The 16,725-nt window shown below is 36.9% G+C and overlaps 1 pseudogene; it reads left to right on the top strand.

Moving 5' to 3' along the window:
- Nucleotides 1-320: 320 nt before the first annotated feature.
- The window catches only part of LOC111726114, a 34,042-nt pseudogene continuing 17,637 nt past the window's right edge, over nucleotides 321-16,725 (top strand).

Genomic DNA, 16,725 nt, shown 5'->3' with positions numbered 1-16,725 from the left:
TCCAGATTTTCTCCTAAGGAAACAGCAGGAATAAATATGAACTAAAATGCCAAGTTTAAGAAAGTATTTCAGTCTTTAATTTGGTGTATTAATGTATTGCACATTTTGAAAATAGGACATAATTTATACCAACCATATTTTAGTTAAATATCATACTTGCTTGATTGTAATTTATAGAAGTACAAGAAAGTGTATAATGCATTTGATAAAAAAAAAACAAACAAGTACACCATAAATCACAACAAATGAGCTCCCTAAGGCCAAAAGACTATTTCAACACGAAAACATTCAGCATGGAAATACTGCTTCTGGCAGATACGATGGAGCGAAAGTATGTTTCAAACTAGATTTAATAATCTAGTTACTAAATTTCTTATGTTTTACATCATTTTTTGGCCATTTTTCTCAATAACAGGAATATATTTTAAAAAGCTTCTAATTTTTTTTATTCTCTATTTTAAAATATTTCTCTTCTGCGGCTAGAATTTTCTCAATAATGTGGCTTTGCCTACACTTACTGAAGATTACTTGGCGTATTTTATAATAACTTTTGCATTATTGAAAAATCATTTCTACTATTCTTTTTATTCCATTTCATCTTAAGACTGTTTATATTATGATTATAATACATGAAACGTGATGGCAGTAACTTTTCGTGTATGTTTTATTGCTTCTAAAAAGCTGATGGGACGGTAAAACTTGTCGTCTTTGATTTGGGTGTCAGCCATGAATGGTGGACACACACACAGTGGTCTCAGATTTTGGTGCAAAGGGACAAGTAAGAGTTTCTGGAACAAGTGAGATCTCCAGGGAGTGCCAAGATGGATAAAGAATTAGTCCTGAGGCCTGTGCCCTTCTAAGGAAGTTGATAACCATCAATTCCTTTTGACAAGGTTTTGGCTAGAGTCCCACATGACCTAATTTCACCTCCCTTCTCTTCTGAAGTCTGCCCACTAGAAGATGTATTGCATCAATGTAAAGGGACAAAAAAAAAGGAAAATAATTTCACCCATCCTTTCTCCCAGGCTGCCATTTCCTTCCACAGTTAGCAGTTTTTTTTTTCTTTTATTATATCATAAGCCAAGTTTAAGAAACATGTTACATGGCATAACATTTCAGATGTTACTACTACTTCTTATGTGTACTGCAGATGGAGGAGAAGAGACCATACTCCCAACGACACAGTCTCTTAACCAAGAATACTCACAATAGAGCCGGTCTTTGCAAAGCTTTGCCTGACTCCTGATTCTATTATGGTCACCTAGCTGCAAATTAACCTATCCTTTTAGGGTTTGGTGAAGCGAGTTCAGGAAAAGCTCACTTTTGTAGCTGACAATTTTTTTCTCGTCTTCAAAGTTTAATGACCAGTTGGGAAGACTTTTCATGAATATCTCTGGTCCTTTCAGAAAAGAAAAAATTTGCATGGTTTTAATCAAAACAAAACTAGTAAGTGCACCTCCTCACTCTGTGAGGAAAGTGACTTTCAAGCCAAGGTATCCCTTATTACCCATTCCCATAGGTTTTAATCCATCTCAAAGTGCCATTTACTTTAGTTCTTTATTAGACCTATTGTCTAGACTTCTTTGCAGCTAAATATATAGACCCAATCTCTCTAGTATTTTTCTTGAATAACTTTGGTGAATTGTGTCATTGAATTTGCAAGATTTGTTCTATCCAGGGGCAAGTTCCCCAGGGTTCTTTGTTACATGGGGAACTCATTTTGTTTCTGCATTAAACCTCTGACGTTTATGCTGAGAATTCTGGCTTCAGGAGTGCTAAAAGCAGAAATTCCCGGCAGGGATTTCATGCCCTTCTAGTCACATTGTCTGCCGAGCCAGGCTATGTGACTTATTACACCAGATGAAAACTACTAAACACAGTGATCCTGAGAGTTGCCAGCAGAATTTTAGATCTCCATCAGCACATCATAAATCCCACTGAACTTATCTTTATCAAGATTCTGTCAGGACCTAGGGGACCCTTGGCTTTATGAAGGTTCCCTGAATAATTGGCCTGAGAGGCAGATCAATTGGAAAAAAGGCATACACATACATTTAACATGTGTAAATGGAATCGTTCAGAATGAAGACCCAAAGGTACGGGGGATAATGCCGTTTTTATGTTTAGTTTCCACAAAGTATTGATAGTTTCGTGGAAGTGTGATCGGGTGAAAGGGTTAATGTAGACTGAGTGGGGAAACCGAGCAAGGCTTTTCACTGTTCTGTGATGATTCTACCTGGCCTTTCTGAGCAGATACTTTTTCTTTGTAGGTGTGGGACTCTCTCTGGAATGCAGGGCTCATGACCTACAGGGTAGGGCAGAAAATTTCTTTATGGACAGGTTTTTTTTTCATTATTTTCGATTATTGTGCGTTCAAAATAGTTGTGTATCTGTATAGGGTACGGGTGATGTTTCGATACAGTCATAGAGTATGAATTAACCAAATCAGCGGCACCCATCACCTTAGGCATTTATCATTTCTCTGTGTTAGAAAGATACCATTTGTCTTTTTAAAAATATATTTCTACCTCTTATTAACTATAGTCACTTGTTCAGGCTTTCAGAAAATTGTTCATTTTATCTATTTTTTTGCACTCATTAGGCATCTCCAATTTATCAGGCCCTTCTCAACTTCCCAGCCTCTGATAATCACCAGTTTATTGTCTCTATGAAATAAATTGTTTTCTAATGTAATTCATCCTACGTATGAATGAGAACATGCAAGATTTGTCTTCCTGTGCTTAGCCCATTTGACTTAGCATAATGGTCTCCAGTTTCATCAGTGTTGTTGAAGTGGCCATATTTCATTCTTGTTTTGTGGCCATATACAAATGTTTATTTGTACATTCATCCATTAATGGACATGTAGGTTGAATCTAGATCTTGAATACTGTAAATAGTACTGCAATAAACCTAGAAGTGCAGATATTCTTTCATACATGGAATTCCCCTCCTTTGGAAAAAAGGCATACAAATAAATAATAGGTTACATAGCCTGGCTTGACAATGTGATTAGAAGGGTGTGAAATCCCTGCTGGGAATTTCTGCTTTAAGCTCTCCTAAAAGTCTCCCCATGCTAGGTCATCTGACAATTCTGCTTTTAGGTTTTGGGGAGGCTTTTGTTTTTTAGAGACAGAGTCTCACTTTGTCACCTTCGGTAGAGTGCTGTGGCATCACAGCTCACAGCAACCTCCAGCTCTCAGGCTTAGGTGATTGTCTTGCCTCAGCCTCCCCAGTAGCTAGGACTACAGGTGCCTGCTACAACACCCAGCTATTTTTTTGTTGCAGTTTGGCCACGGCTGGGTTTGAACCGACCACCCTCCATATATGGGGCCAGTGCCCTACTCGCTGAGCCATAGGCGCTGCCTTGAGGAGCCTTTTTACACTGTTGTCCATAGTGGTTCCACTAATTTACATTCCCACTAACACTGTACAAGGGTTCCCCTTGCTCCACATCTGTACCAGAATTCAATATTGCCTGCCTTTTTGACAAAACCATTTTATCTGGGTCGAGATGATATCTCATTTCTCTGATAATTACTGATGCTGAGCATTTTTTCCATATACTGTTGGCCATCTGTATGTCTTCTTTTGAGAAATGCCTATTCAGATCTTTTGCCCATTTTTAAGTTAGATTGAGTTTTCCCATTGAGTTGCCAGAGCTCCTCATATACTATTTAAGTTATCAATTCCTTGTCAGATGAGAAGTGTGCAGAGATGTTCTTCCATTCTGTAGGTTTTCTCTTTACTTTCTTGACTGTTTCCTTGGCTGTGCAAATTCATTTTCCTAGATATGATCCTGTTTCTCTAATTTTGTTGAGTTGGCTGTGCTTTGGGGTATTATTCAAGAAGTCCTTGCCCAAACCAATTTCCCAGAGCATTTCTCCATGTTTCCATTTAGTAATCTTGTAGATTCAGGTTTTATATTTAAATTTTGAATCCATATGGATCTTATTGTATGTGGTACAATATAAGGATCTAGTTTTCCCTTTTCTGCACATGGATATCCAGTTTTCCAATCACCATTTCTTGAAGAGACTATCCTTTCCCCACTGTATGTTCTGGCACCTTTGTGGAAGCTAAGTTCACTATAGATATGTAGATTTATTTGGGGGTTCTCTTTTTTGTTCCATCAGTCTATGTGAGTTTTTACGTGCTAGTCCAATGCTGTTTTGGCTACTACAGCTCTGTAGTATAATTTGAAGTCAGGTAATATTATTCTAGGTTTGTTCTTTTTAGTTATGAGAGCTTTGGCTATTTTGAGTCTTTTGTGGTTCCATATAAATGTTGAGATTATTTTTTCTACTTCTGTTATGAATGTCACTCATATTGTGATGGGAATTACATTGAATCTGTAGATTGCTTTGGGTAGTATAGACATTTTAACAATATTAATTCTTCCAATTCATGAGCATGAATTTTCTTTCCATTGTTTTGTGTCCTCTTCAATCACTTTCATCAATGTATGATAATTTTTGGTATAGAGATCTTTCACTTTGACTAGGTTTATTCCTAGGTATTTCATTTTGTTTGTTGCTATTATAAATGGGATTAGTCTCCTGTTTTCTTTTTTTAGATTGGTTACTGTTCATGTATTGAAATGCTGCCAATTTTTGTATGTTGATCCTGTATCTGGAATGTATCCGTTCTGATGGTTTATTTTTGGGGGGTGGAGTCTTTCAGCTTCTCTAGATATAAGATCATATCATGCAAACACAGAGAGTTGACTTTCTCTTTTCCAATTTGGATGCTGTTTGTTTCTTCCCCTTAGTGGGTTGCTCTAGCTAGAACTTCAGGTACTATGTTGAGTATCAGGGGTGAGAGTAGGCATCCTTTTCTTGTTCTAGATCACAGAGGAAAGGCATTCCATGTTTCTCTGTTCAGTTCTATACTAACATTGATTCTGTCACGTATGGCTTTTATGTATGGTTGGTTTTTACCCAAGATATTTTTAGGTTTTATGGCTGGCTTTTGAGAAAAAGGGCTTTGCTTTCTATGATTCACTTTGGGGAAGACCAATTCTATTTTGCATGTCTAGCCTCAGGACAGAATATAACTAGGAGACAGGAAGGCAAAAGAAGGTCAAAGAAAAACTTTCGCCCTTGGGTGTAGGTCCAAGGCCTTCATTCTGGAGGATTTTCTGTTCCTGAACCAGTCAGAGCCCAACATTTAGGCCTCCCTGCTGGATAAGAATTGAAATTTTCTCATCAAGCTATAAATCAGTTCTATCCTGTACAGCAAAGTGTATTTTATAGGTTAAAATTACACTGAATATTAATACATGTACACTTTTTAGGAACTCTTAGTGTTTTGCTCTGTGTTATCAATTGTCGGGATTCCCCTTATTGTTATAAGTGATTGCAAACAACACATTCTGTCCATTCTTACCCTGGAAAAACAAATGCCATATATGTGTAAAATAGTATAGTAGTATTAACTATAAAACCTTCTTGGTGTTCTAAAGCATTTTAATCAGAAATTTTCTCTAATTTTTTATTATTAATAAAATATTTATAAACTCTGTGGTCTGAATGTTTGTTTCTCCTCAAAGTTTATATGCTGAAATCCTCATCCTCAAAGTGGTGATGATAGCAGGAGATGAAGTGTATAGGAGCTTTAATTAGGTTAGAAAGAACCTCATGGATGGTATTTGTATGAGTGCCCTTATAAAAGGGGCTTGAGAAAGACATATACCCCCCTTTTCCATCATGGATGGGGGATATGGCTAAACGCCCCATCTAGGAACTAGAAAGCTGTCCCAGACTAACTACCAAATTTTCCTATGCCTTGATGTTGAACTTCTAGCCTTCAAAACTATGAGGAACAAATGTTTGTTTCTAAGCTGCAGGGTTTAAGGTATTGTGCTCCAGCTGCCCTACAAGACTAAGACAATAATGGACATAATTAGTCAAATTAAGTCTGTGGCTATTGAAAGTGCTACATATACAATCATTTTGTTGTCAATAGCTTATTTGAAACATCTCACCCAATTTCTCCTAATTTTTCTAATAAAAAGCAGGTAGACCATTTTTAAGCTTTGGTATGAATAATTACATTGGAATGGTCCGTTTCCTTCACCGTACCACTTTCGCCGTTGTCTTTGAACAGTTAAAACATCCACTGTCACACAATGCCATCAGAAAACTCAAAACCCAAATTTACCCGCTCTGCATGCCAAATACTTATTAAATTCAAATAGATGTTAAACTCACCTGAGGTGGTGCAGTATTGAAAGTGAAAGTGAAATGAGGGTTGCACGGCCGAAAAAAACCTGAATGATGTTATTACTGATGAAGTACTACAAGAGATAATTGGACCTCCTCTTATTTAATTGAAAAGCTTTAGAGGTGAGCTCTTCTAAAAGTAAACTGATAATGCTGAAAGCTTTGCCGTGTACAGAGTAGGTTATTTAAAATTCATTGGGAAGAATACAAATGGCGCATTAACTGAATTACACTGAATCGCTTTTCAGTTTGTGTTGTGAGCGATGATTTTTATAAAAGAAATCCTGCTGTTTGACTTAAGACATTTGAAAAAGTGTGTATTGTCTGGGTAAAGTGATAAACATCATAACTGAGAAAAGTGAAATTTAAATTGAATTTCTTTACATAAATAATGCAACTAAATTCTATCATTCTGAGATGGTAGATGCCCACCTGCAGTGTATTTCACATCTTCCTTTTAAGAGAATTAGATTTTTCACTAGTTCTAATAAAATAATGCATATTATATTCAGTGACATTTAATTGCTCAATCTCCAAAGAAGGCTTTGAAAACCACAATTATTTTTTAAAACGATGCTGTATGCCAACCAATTTATATCCTTTCCACAAAAAGTTGAAAGACACAAATCTCGGAAGACTTTCGGAACATTCAAAATGGTTTTCATTCATTTTAGTCCCATTGTTGCTGTGCCAATGCAAATGTATTTCAAGTTTAAATAACAAGCCACATGAATAAGTCAGATGCTAAATGGGGATTAGGGCTCACTGGGATGGTATTTTAACCTAACAGGAAAAGTGTCTCTGAAGAAAACAGATATGAAAAAGCAGGAGTGGGGGATTTAAATTAATTATTCTACCAATTTATTTTGTGATAGTCGAGGCATCTATGAATCTATTTTAGAACGTTTCCATGTGGTGTAATTGTAACACAAGATAATAATTGATTTACTGTGCTTGATGTAAAATGTATGATGAAAAGTAATTACGTTCTCTTAACCGAACATTTTCATTTGCTTTCTTGGAAAATTGGGTTTTCTTCTCCCCAAAAGAAAGATAGAAACGAATATCTTTAAAAAGGGAAAAAGTGAATTAAAAGAAGATAGAAATAATGTTGCCTTTTTGCCCAAAGTATCCCTATAAACCTATCATTTCTTCTGTGGAATGGGACTCCAGCACCATAGAGAAAAACATGCAAATGCAGCAAATAAAATAGATTTGTCTTCAGTCAGTAGTAACAATAACACCCTTTGCCCTGTGTTCCAAACATACCTCCTCCTTCACAACTGGGTTTTTTAAAAACAATCTACACAATGCAGAACAGTTGCTTTTTATCTCTACTTCAAATGTAAAGTAAACTGCTATTTAGAGAACTCCAGAAGCTTTTCCCCGTCAAATGATGTTGCATCATTAGCCAGACAACTATTTCAACTAGTTTAATGATTTCAGTTTTAATCTCTGTGTGTGTGTGTGTTCCTATAAGAGAGGAGAGCAGGGGAGAAGATTGGGGCTGATAAGTCACTTTTGTTACATACACTTTCAAAAAAAACTGCTTACTTTTTAAAATAAATTTTTAAAGTTGAAAATGAGAAAAATAAACTTATTACTATACCCAAAGTTATCTTTCAAGCCAAGACTCTCCTCTGCATTTCAGCATTATATATTTCCCTGAAAATATAGCACATATAGGTGTGATAGAAATTCTTACACATGCTACCTAGAAAATAAAGCTAATTAATATAAAAAAGAGAGAGAAGAATATATTGCTATTTTAGGTAGAATGTTTAGGAAAGAGCTTTCTATTTTAAAATTTGATCTGAGTCACTGAGGGTGGTAAAGGAGCAAGCTCTAACAAGTATCTAGAAGAAACTTCACGGAGCATGCGGAAATAGTCTACAAAAGCCAGGCAGCAGTGGCGCTGGCCACAGCAGGCAAGGAGTAAAGCTCTAGAGTAAAACGTGAAGGCACATGGGGACAATATCTGTCACTGTCACAAAACTGGCTAATTTCACTGTGATTAAAAGTCTTTGTAAGAGTTTTGAGCTCAGAAGAAAATAAAAGTGCAGTTTTTTAAAGGATAATCCAATGATTGTGTAGAATAAGTTACAGAGGAACAAGAATGGAAATTTGGACAGTTGGGAGGTTTCTGCAGTGGTCTAAGTTATAGTAGTTTAGCAGTGACATGGTGATACCTGACCAGATGAAGAATGCATTTCAAGTGTAAAGCTAAAGGAAAATTCTTGATGATATTTGAAGCATAGAATGTGATAAAAAGAATGGGTTAAAGAATGATTATAAAGATTTTTTTTAAACTCTAACAAGATAAATTTTATATTTGGAAACTAAATATAATAATTTCATCTGTCATGATAGGGTACATTTTAAGATTAGCATATGCTCATTTTTCTTGATACAGAAACAGTTGAACCTGTAAAATATTTTTAATTTATTAGGGGGAGGGTGGAATGGGATAGCTAAAGCACTTTCTGAAAACATTTAATGACTTTCTAACTGTAATTTTTTGCTACCATGCATTCTAGATAATAGGATACTGCTTGAATGTATCCAAAATGATTATAAAATACTTAGGTTGAGCAATTTGGTACCATTTATTGACATAGCAAGGCTGGCAGGGCAGCACCTGGGAGTGGGGCTTAGAAATAAAACCATTGACATTGTCTTTCTGTGCCTGACTATTCCACTTAACATAATGTCCTCTGGGTTCATCCACGTTTAGTATAGAATTGTATTCCATCGTGCATCGTGTATATATTATATGTCGCATTGTCTTTATCTGCTCATTCCACTAACGTACACTTACATTGATTCCATAGCTTATCTACTATAAATAGACGTGGAAGGGCAGATACATCTTTGACATACTAATTTCAGGCTAACCATGTTAGGTAATGCATATTCTATTAGCTATGCTTCCTCATTCTGCATATGGATATATTTAATAACATCAGGCTTAATACATGAACATACAATTTTACTTTTGATTTAAAATAAATAAGTGAATACATTTGAAAAATAAATAGACACTGATTTAAAAAATGTCAAATGTTCATGAGACATATGAATGGAAACGTCAGTCACCAGTTGGATGTAGACACTTCTTGACTTAAGGAGGTATACATTTTGGTTTCTAAGTACAGATGGCATCAAAGCCACAGGAAGAGAGGCAAGCAAGGAAATTAGAGATAAAGAAAAGAGAGCCTAGCTTTGAACCCTGAGATTATTTCAATTATTTGAGATTAAGAAGATGAGGTAAATCTAGCAAGAAAAAGCATAAAATTGGTGAAGTAGCAAGAAAAGCATGGCCATGGGCTGTACCTGAAGCCAAAGGAAGAAAGGATTCCGGGAAACAAGGTACACTGTGCCAAAAGATGCTGCAGCTCAGGTGAGCTTACAAGTCAGGGGTCTGGATCTGGTGCGTTAGTGTTGTTATCAGAGTTCCTGAAATGATTTAATTTGGAAAAAAATTGAAAAAAGAGCTGTTGACTCTCACTCTTTTTAATGTGAAGACGCAATCTTCTCAGGTGAGTGAGAGTCATCGTGTAAAATTCTATGTGTGAGACAGTTTGAGATGTGCCTTGATGGATAAATAAAATTTTTAACCAATAGTTCCCATAAATGCATAAGCAAAGTTACAGGACATAATTAACAGTCTATGTGAAATAGAACACGGGATACATGTGATACATGTATCACGGGATACATGTGATTATCACGGGTTGTGATAATCAATGAAGTTGGCCGTCCTTTTTCTTCTTGGCGTCTCCGTCCTCCTCTTTTCCATGGAGAGATGGAGACCTCTCCCCACTACTCACTTTGCTAGCCTTGTGACTTGGCTTACGCAGCGGAAGGTCCTCATTCCCTTAGAATTATGAGTCACCAAATACTATGTAAAAAAGATTGACCACCTGCTATGCTATGAAGGATTTAATGTTAGAAGAAGATAGGGGACCCAGCTGGTCTCCATGTTCAGTCTCCCCACCATACTGATAACCAGGCACATCATAAAGGCATGTTAGAATCTCTCATCCAAACTAAGCTGTGCCATCTAACACTATAAAAAGAATCAAGCCAAATCTAAGGAGGCCTGCTCAGTTCCCAACCTGCACAGTAATGAGCAGTGAAATGGTCGATTGAAGCTATTAACTTCTGAATGGTTTATTATACAGAGGGAAATAACTGACCCAGTGGCTCATTATGGACTCTATAAAAATATCAATTGGATCGTGATGAGCTTGGAAGTTATCCTTCATGAAAAATGAGAGCACTAATTAAAGGAATTGCCCTTTATTATATACCTCTGTTTATACAGTATTGAGTTGAAAAATATCCCGAAAGTTCAGAAGACACAAAGGGGGAGAAATCACAAAATTAAATATCAAAATAGTAGTTATTTGAATTTATTCTTAAGTATAATCAGGCCTAATTAGTACAATAACACTGAAAAATAGCATAGAAAAATTTTGGATGATAAAGAGTTGAGGATAAGCTATACATAGTTTGGAAAAATAAATTAAAATTTTGTGAGGTAATACACTCACTGTATTATCGTCAAACATAGTATGGCTCTGTTTATATAAATTTAAAAGTTATTGAAGGTGATTGCCTCTGTAGATAATATAAAAATGAGACTTTTATGAACATTTCAGAATATATAAAGGAAAGGATTTTTTAGGAATGAGCAGATTTTATTGAACTGTATTTGTTGAATGTCATCTACAGGGTAATTTTTCTGAGAAGACTTTTCTTATTTTTACTCTTCTTCATAAAAAATGGCTCTTTTCTCAGAATGAAAACAATATTGTTTTCCTACACAGTGCACTGGACTGATGTCCAGACCTTGCTTCCTGAAGGTATATTACTACTTACAATTGTTGTACTTTAAACCTGCAATTTTTATATGTTATGAATTCATGCATCTTATGGAACAGCAAAATTAAACATAATTGCAACTTAGACTTTTGTTATTTTTGTATAGACTCTATCAATATGCTGTCTCAAAAAAGCTTTCTCAAAACAACCTTACAGTAACTTACATTACAGTGATCCTCTCACCAGAGGGACTAAATCAGTGAGAAATGATGAAATGTCATGTTTCTGATTGTTCCCAACAAATTCTGACAATCAGACTTTAATTTTGAACAAATAACTCACAGTATTCATATAGTCCCCAGCTCAACTGAATAAAAATGAAAACTTAATTTTAGTACAATTTAAAAACAGAATCAATGTGATCCTTCGGCAAAGAGGAAACCACTGACGACTGACTTGAATGGAGTGTATTAGACTAGCCAACATTTAATAAATTGCCATTTTCTTAGTGAAACACATGGCAACAAAATGGTGTCCGGATTTATGAGAATATGGTATCTACAAGGAGAACAAAATTAAGAAGGTATTTATTTGATTGTCTGCAAATGGGATGAGAGCTAAGGAAATGTAGGGCATTTAGGGGCTCAAGAAAGAACTGAAGTGTTCTGTCCCTTACGTCACATACTTTATTTTCCAGACCAAGGGCATTTCAGGTACAAGACTCAGTATAATTGATGAATACAGTTTGTTTCTGTACTTTCCTATCAACCGGAAAGTGCTTATCGCTCCGATGTCTGCCCTTTTCCAGAGACAAAGCAGAAGGCAACCACCCTCCAATAATCCACGAATACTTTCCATACTGAACACCTTTATTCCTGCCATCAGAAGATGTCTGAATAGGAACTCAGTGTTCTAGTTCCAATTGCTACTACATGTGCATCTGAGTGGTCGGGGAAAGTGTGTCTTTCTGTATCAATATTTGGCATCAGATGCTACATAAGAATATAGTCGGGTGGGTTGCTTTAAAGTCAATGATGTTGCTTATAAGTCATATTCCTGGAGGTCATATGATTCCTGAATAAACCTGAGTAAAGTGGGTTTTCTTTGATTTTTCTTCTTTTCTTTCTTTTTTTTTTTTTTGTTTTGAGGCAGTCTCACTTTGTTGCCCAGGCTAGAGTGCTGTGGCATCAACCTAGCTCACAACAACCTCAAACTCCTGGGTTCAAGGGATCCTCCTGACTCAGCCTCCTGACTACCTGGGACTACAGGAGCCAGCCACAGTTTCCAGTTTTTTTTTTTTTTTTTTCTGTTTTTAGTAGAGAAGGGGTCTTGGTCTCGCTCAAGCTAGTCTGGAATTCCTGAACTCAAGGAATCGTCCTGCCTTGGCCTCCCAGAATGCTGGGATTACAGACATGAACTGCTGCTCCTGGACTGTTTTGTTTTCTTATAGTCTAAAATGGCACAAGTTGCTCCTCACACACATGAGATGATGAATTTATTATGTCAAGATCGTTAGCTCATAAAATGAGCTTGCTTTAGTGATACGTAATGATGTTGGCTGGATATTCGCCGTTTTGCATATCTCGTCTACCAGCAGAGAGAGAGGAAGGAGAGGAGGGAGGAAGAGGGAGTGAGATCACAGTGTGCAGTTCTGTGGTATCTGCTGTGTCCAAGAGACTGCGATAAACTGATCACCAGTTAGAGTCATTTTCCTTGATCCTAACAAGGACTATCCAGTTAGAAGTAAAACCTGTTTCCTTTCTGAAACAAAACCTGATGACAGTGGCTGACATAGGTCATGTGAATCCCAAACCCAGGTTATTTTCGCTGCCATGCTGCCTACTGACTTTTTTGCAGTACCTTTTCTCAGCCACCTGACATTATTCTGCCTTCCGACTAAGGTCACAATGACCTGGCGGCTTAAAATGTATCTTACTACAATTTAAAGCAAATCATTTCGGGAAAGCATGGCCCCGATTTCTTACACTAAGCTTTCTCTATTGATTTTCATAGAGGCTGCTATGTTCTGAAAGTGTTTTGTGATGCTTATCTTCAACCCTTGTGCAGTATTATCATGTGGCTAGTCTTTGGTCACTTTTCTTTTAGACTCGGCTCTCTCTCCTTTCTCTGTCATATTTAAGCCCATTATTATCATTGGACCTTCAGATTAATATCATATATTATCCCAACACCATCAATGACCCCCTATACATACTTTCCTTGAGATTTTCATCTTATTTGACTATCCTGGTAATCATTTCCCTATGATACCCAAATGGCAGTGATATTTGAAAAGTATCTTCTTTTTTTTTTTTTTTGAGACAGAGCCTCTAGCTGTCCCCCTGGGTAGAGTGCTGTGGCATTACAGCTCACAGCAACCTCCAACTCCTGGGCTCAAGCGAGTCTCTTGCCTCCGCCTCCCAAGTAGCTGGGACCACAGGCGCCCGCCACAACGCCCGGCTATTTTTTGGTTGCAGCCGTCATTGTTGTTTGGCGGGTCCGGGCTGGGGATTTGAACCCGCCACCTTAGGTGTACGTGGCTGGCGCCTTAGCCGGTTGAGCTATAGGTGCCGAGCCTGAAAAGTATCTTCTATAAGAGATGCGAATCTTCTTCTTTAACTTTCCATGGTTCCAAATGCTGGTGCTTTGCTGTGTAATGCAGTTGCTTAAGCACATGGCTATTGAACAGTTGAAATCTGGTTAATCAACTTGAGATATGGTATAACTGTAAAATGCACAATGGAGTCCAGGAAGAAAATCTCAAGAAGAATATAAAATATCTCATTTATGTTTTACATCAATCACATGTTGAGACAATCTTTTCTACTGTGTTAAATGAAATATATTATTAAATTGATTTCATCCAATTATTTTATCTTTGAAATGGGACCAATACAAATTTAACATTACGTTTGTGGTTTTCTTGTTGCAGCCCACAACAAATTTCTATTATGATTTACCTTAAATCACAAAGGTATGGGCAGTACAGGTGGTATGAGATGCCAGGAAAATAGCCCCTGCAAGGCTGAAGGGAGAGAATAGGGCAGGAAAATTATTAGGAGCTTCTTTCCTATTAGAAACCGCTTGTAAGTGCCAGAGAGTTTGCAATAACTCTTCACGTAGCACACCTCAACATGTAAGACTGCTGATAATTGACCACGTTTATGTCTATTTCCCTGAGACTATAATTCTGGAGGCCAGAGAGGGGAAATTTCATATCAAGTTAGCACCCGCATATACTAGTTTCTCAATAAATACACAGTTCACTGAATTGAATTAAATCATAAAAAGTAGAACATCTGCAAATCCGCAAGATGAGATTTGAATAGTAAAAGGTCAAATGTGATGTATAGAATTCTCATTCTTTCCCAAATCTTCCCCCTTCAGTAACGGCACTGCTATCCTCCCACCTGTCCCAGCCCCAAATAAAATGGACTTGATGGCTGCATTTCTCTCACACCCACACCTGACCTACCATTAACTTCGCGGATGATAACTCTGCATCAGCAGTCCATCCACTTTCTCTGTATCTTCTACTAACTTTACAGTTCAAGCAATTGTTCTCTCTCATGTGAACTTCTGCCCTCATGAGTCTCTCTATTTCAATTCCTTGTCCTCTTAAATTTGTTCTCCACAGAGCAGCTGGGGTTATTTTTTAAAAGTGGCCATCATCACTTTTTATATATTACCTAAAACCCTCCTATGGCTTGTCATTGAATTTGGATTAAAATCCAAACCCTTTTTGCCAGTTATCAAGGTACTGCAAGTCCTAACATCTGCCTAATTCTCTGTGGTCAGGCCCTGTCATTGTCCATCCAGCTCATGATGGTCCAGCCTCACCAGGCTCTGTGTTACTTTGACATAGGGCCTTTGTTTTGCTGCCCTCTCTGCTCAAGGATAACTCTGTGGCCAGTTCAAATGGTTTTTCCTCAGAGAGGATTTATTGCAAATTAAGAAGACCTTCATCATCATTTCTTATTTTCTTTTCATAAATAATTTATATATACCTGAAATTATCTACACCACTTAGTTTTTTTTTTTTTTTCTTAGTGTATGTGTCTCTCTCAGCAAATTTCATTCCCATTACACTATGGATATCATCTTATAGTCTATCTCGTTTCCTTCATATTCACAGCAACTTCAATGATTCCAGATATGTGGGTGGTGCTAAAAAGTACGAGCTAATTATGTAGAAAAGCCAAATGAAATGATCAAGATATAAAAGAGGAATTCAGAAATGCAATTGAAGTGCTCAAAGCTACCAAAATGACTCCTCATCTTTTTAATTTTGGATGACTCACTGTATCCTACTGGATTTGAGTTTTCTATGCTGTTGTAAGAAATATGGTTTTAGATGTTAACACTTAACATTGAATACCACTAAGAGGTAGGGATTAATTATATATAACAATACCTTATAGGTTTATTTATGTCCTTTGAAACTAGAACCAGTTCTATCAAAATGAAAAACAATTTAGGACATCCATCTCCCAAGGATCTCCTTGACTGACCTTATGGGTAGCTGAAATCATATCACCTGATTATTCGGAGTGGGTATTGACTGCTATGTTATATTTTTAGAGTAAGTAAACTACCTGGTCAAATATTTAGCCCTTTCTGAACTGACAGAAAGGCCTACCATTAAATATTAACCTCTTATCTTTAGCAGTAATGGTGGTAAATATTCCCTGATACAGACACATACTAAGTCTAGATATAGTATTAACACAGTAAGATGTGATAAGCAGTACTAGTCTAGCCAGAGAAAAAAAAACCACCAAGTGAACAAGAAGCTGGCAAGGAAAACTGAAGGTGTTTTTATGATGTCACTGTTTAGCTTGTTGGTTTATGATTCCAAATTACAGTGGCACCAAGAAGGTGTCTGGGAGCTGGGCAGAATCACCTCAATGATGAACAGGAATGAGCACAAGGGGACAGAAATTGACATGTCCAAAATAAGTGCTTGCAATAATTCTAACAGAAGCCAAATAAGAAAACCTTGGAGACTAAGGAGAGAGTATGTAATATATTTTAACATTATAAGTAAATACATTAATGACATTAATGATGGCCATCCTTCTCAACTATAACCAAGATATATACTTACAGTAACTCATAGTTTACAAAATGTTCTAACACGAATTATACTTTTCTCATTGGAGAATCACAATATTTTGTCAAGCAGATAGGGAAATAATAGTGTATTCTTGTTATACAATAAAAGTTCAGAATCCTGCATGTTAAACAACTGGCCCAATTTACACAGTGGCTCTAGAACAGTGGTTCTCAACCTGTGGGTCATGACCCCTTTTTAACAATGAAAATACATGGCTTGGCGCCTGTGGCTCAAGTGGCTAAGGTACCAGTCACATACACCTAAGGTGGCGGGTTCGAATCCAGCCCAGGCCTGCCAAACAACAATGATAGCTGCAACCTAAAAAAAAATATCCAGGTGTTGTGGCGGGTGCCTGTGGTCCCAGCAACTTGGGAGGCGGAGGCAGGAGACTTGCTTGAGCCCAAGAGTTGGAGGTTGCTGTGAGGTGAGGGATACATTAACCAGTATGATGTAAACATTCCAAATTGTATATGAAATCAGCACATTGTACCCCATAAATACATTAATGTATACATGCTGTACCTCTTTATAATTTAATAAAAAAGAAGCCTTTCCCTT

The sequence above is a fragment of the Otolemur garnettii genome, unplaced genomic scaffold (assembly GCF_000181295.1).
Source record: "Otolemur garnettii isolate 467f Iridium unplaced genomic scaffold, OtoGar3 scaffold00054, whole genome shotgun sequence".
Classification (NCBI taxonomy): Eukaryota; Metazoa; Chordata; class Mammalia; order Primates; family Galagidae; genus Otolemur; species Otolemur garnettii.
The sequence above is the reverse complement of the archived record's forward strand: the minus strand, read 5'-3'. Positions and strand labels throughout refer to the sequence as shown.